The sequence below is a fragment of the Lolium perenne genome, chromosome 2 (genome assembly GCF_019359855.2).
Source record: "Lolium perenne isolate Kyuss_39 chromosome 2, Kyuss_2.0, whole genome shotgun sequence".
In the NCBI taxonomy this organism is placed as follows: Eukaryota; Viridiplantae; Streptophyta; class Magnoliopsida; order Poales; family Poaceae; genus Lolium; species Lolium perenne.
Window position 1 is genome coordinate 54,504,066 of NC_067245.2, and position 4,063 is coordinate 54,508,128.

Below are 4,063 nucleotides of genomic sequence, written 5' to 3' on the forward strand. Positions count from 1 at the left end.
TCGGATTGCAGCACAGGGCGATCGACTACATCAACAACGAGATCTAATATCGTAGGCTTTGGAATCTTTGAGGGTTAGTCTCACATACATCTCTGCTTCGACCTTCATAGTTTAGATCTTGCTTCTTCCTAGATTAGATCTTGGTTTTTGTTTATGTTCACGGTAGAAATTTTTTGTTTTCCATGCAACGGACCCATCATTAACGTGCTGGAATGGGATGAGGGATGTTCCATCAACTCACCTGCTCGTCGGTGCCGCACTACAATCACCAGATGAAGTCGCAGATCGTCCGCCATCGCCTCTATCTGGGGGTAAACGTCGCGGCCTTCTTCCACATAGAGGCGCCATGGCTGCAAGGGAAAGCGGAGATGGAAAGGGGAGAGATGAGAGCTGCGCCGGATCATGAACAAACAGCCGTCAATCATCCACATACCTCGCCATCGTTGTTGGGAGAGAAGATGCAGCGGGCGATCGCGCCCCCAGGTGACGACCAGGTGCGTCCGTGCAGCGTGCGTCTTGATGGCCCAGGTGTCCGTCTCAACCCTGCCAGCGTGGATCAAACCAGAGTCCACCGTGGCCAAACTAGAGCACAAAACAGCTAATGAATACTTAAGGGGGTAATCTCTCCGGTTTTTGATACTTAGGGAGGTAATTTGCTCCACTTAATAGTTAAGGGGGGTTAGCGTCCGTAACCCAATACTTAGGGGGGTGATTTGGACTTCTTTCCCCAACTTCATATCACCTTAATTTATGCAACTAGATGATTTTCCGCAGTTGCTGCAGGAACTTTTGAATAAAATTGCTATTTTTATCTATTTTACCACAAAAATGAAGTATTAGTGTTAGTAATTACTTATTTCAAGTAAGTTTGTATGAGTTAAATTCTAAGTACTATATATAACTATTTTTTTTATTTCCACTAATCTATTTCTCTTGACATGCAGCATATCCACCTTAGCGGGCCCACCATGCTACCCATTCTTTCACTTGAACATGCAAGGTAGTCATGCAAGCAAATTGTTCTCTCTAATTTTGACGCTTGCCATTCCGTGCGGTTCTTTTCTCCCATCCACATGAATTACTTCATGGATACTTTTCCTATCCTCCCCATTATTTGTACAGTATACCTATCACCTCCTTCTATTCCACTTAGATCATCTCTAACATCATTGCTATATCTATCACATACTAATAAAAGCAAAAGAGTTTCTTATTGATCATTTTTCATTACCCCTGAAATTCTAAATAATTACTTCTTTGTGCCACCGGTAATAAGTCAAATAACGGTTCAACAATAAAGAGGCATCCCATAAACTAGGAGAGTTACCGGCGAACGGCGCGCGATGCTCCCTCGTCACAGAGAGTGGCGGTCTCCCAACTAGACGGACGTGACGACCGGCGAACGGCGACCGCGTGAGACTGGAAATGCAGACCGGCCTCCAATGCGGGCGCGAATCCCGCAGACGGCCCCCAACGCGCTGTTTGCGGCCAACTCCTTCGGCGCGGAGAGCGCTGGTCTCCCGGATAGACGCCCGCAGTGACATCGGTGTCGGCCGCTCGCCCACCCACATATACACGTCGCAGAGAGAAGTTGGGGAGGAGAAAAGTAGACCGCTTCCACGCCGTGGTCGAGCGCCACAGGGTCGAGCAGGACGGTCCATGTGCGTGGCCGAGCGGTGCCGGTGGGCGCCGTGGTGAAGCGCTACGGTGGACGCGTATTGGTTAAGCGCCGCTGATGGGGAATTGATTGGAGATTTTGAGGCGCCCATGTGAGGAGATGCTAGGCAGCACTAAGCGGAGGCGAATATGGCAACGGGGACACTAACCACTGGTTATTGCTCAACCATAATCATCCCCGTGCAGGAAAATTTTCTCCGTCCCCATCCCCACTAACTATCATGGGGTCAGTTCTTTTACCATTCCCATCCCCATCGGGTAAACAAATAACCATCGGTTAACCATCCCTGCTTTAGCTAGTAACTATGAGCCCAAAATAAAATGACAACATGGTAGGATGATGGGGCTGGCTCGATCAAGAGTTTAGGAAGGAGAGGCGAGCATTTGTGAGTTGGGATTTGGGGGCTACGGCGGTTGGGGACGGGAGGGGAAATGCGAGCAATATAGGTTTAGGGTTTTCTGGTATCTACCTATCTTGTAACCTAGTGCCACATGTCATGTGCCTAACGGGGATTTCACGGTTATCGGTTATGGATAGTGGTAACACATACCTATCCCCACCTTACCTAATGGGGAGAGTTTGCCTCCAATAAGATCTCCACGGAGATAAAGTACTAACCAAACCCGTCCCCTAATAGGTGAATTAACGACCGAAGATCGAGGAATGGGGCCCCATTGCCAAATTGAGGCGGAGGGAGGCAGGCCACAACGAGGGGGAGCTCAAGCTGAAGAAGGGCCATGGGCTAGGCCTCTGCGTTGCCAGCGGCGGCGGTTCGAACTTCGGAGGGAGGCAACGAGAATCCCTTTGAACCTAACTCGCTCACCTACATCGTAAGAGACTCCGTTTTGTGTTTTTTTTTTCTCGGATTGGATTGGAATGCTGATGAGTTGATATTGTCGTGGCATACTTTGATGTGCAGTTGGAAGATAAGGATGTGATTGTATTTATCTTCACATTGCCCGGTGATTGGTTTAATTCACAGTACTTTGTTTGCATACTAGAGTACATATTGTACTGTGCGAAACTGATGGAAGGTACTGGATTGTGCGAGCTCTGGTCCTGCTTGTGCAGAAGCAACAATATTCATATTCAGTGCTACTTTATTTTCTCCTTATTTGGCTATCTAAATGGAAGATGAATTGGTTATTATTACCTACCCAGAATCACTGTAACAATGGATAGAACCGTGGTGGATAATGTAGTAGAATTTCCAGGTCTGTTGTTTTCCGAATGACAACAAACTCTCTGTAGGGTGTGTATATGTGCATCCAACAGATAAATACTCCCCCGTTTTATACTACTAGGAAAATGGTCCGTGCGTTGCCACGGCTGGATTATCGAATGACACAAATTTAGTTGTGAAATAAGTCTGTATCGTTTCACAAATTTTTATATCAAACTTTTTATTATTTTGCACATACTTCCTAGGAAAATAATTTCATTATTGTAGCCCAATATTCCTAATAAAAGCGTGAAGATCAAATTGACGATTAAATATCCAATTGTATATGCACATAAAGATGAACTACATTTCTCAAGCTGTCAAAAGTATGAATTTCTAGTCAACTTTGAGAAATATTTCATGGGATTCATCATTTGCAAGTCGCAACCGTGTCTTCTAGAAAATCATTGACAAAAACGCAAAAGAAAATTATTTACAACTCAACCATTCTCTAGAGAGAGTGTAAGCACATAACTTCTATTTTTTCAGAAAATGATGTTAAGATAGTTATTGATAAACCACAGCACAAAACCTTCAAACTTACATGGCTGGTACAAAGGTATTGCACGAATACATCTACAAGTTAATTTATCTATCTTATAAATATGTACAAACCTAGAACCAAAGGTAAATATATGCCCCTACAAGCTTTTGAAGTCAATCCAAACCTGCATACAACCCGGAGGTCCTTATGAACTACTCGACAACCAGAAGAATGCATTCGTATGTACCTTTATTTTTTTTCCCTTAACCATGCTTTCTTCCAAAGAATCAAGATTTGATGCTATGTAAATATCATTAAAGAGCAAGAAAAGAATGAAAGCACAACCTTCTGACGTCAGCGTATCTAAGGCACCTCTGAAGATTACAAGGACAACATACAGCTGAAAACCATATCTAATTAGTTCGTAATACTAATCTGGCAACTCAGTTTTGGGACATATATTTTGTTTCAAATCAACAGACTAAAACTGTTAGAGAGATTTGGGATGGAACAAACTTGAGATGTGATTTAGGAGAAACTTCACAGATGATATGATGATACAATGGCAGGAATTAGTAGCTATTGCTGAAACTATAGTTTACAATTCTGATGAGGATCAACTTATCTGGACTTATGAAACAAATGGGGTGTACTCCTCAAAATCTATGTATGCTCTAGT

The 4,063-nt window shown here is 43.9% G+C and overlaps 1 long non-coding RNA gene across 1 annotated transcript; it reads left to right on the top strand.

The window, feature by feature from the left end:
* Nucleotides 1-250: 250 nt before the first annotated feature.
* On the top strand, nt 251-3,818 carry LOC127332645 (uncharacterized). The gene is made up of 3 exons (XR_007870592.2): nt 251-1,000; nt 2,316-2,508; nt 2,598-3,818. It is a non-coding gene; the product is annotated as an uncharacterized lncRNA (long non-coding RNA).
* The last annotated feature ends 245 nt before the right edge of the window (nt 3,819-4,063 follow it).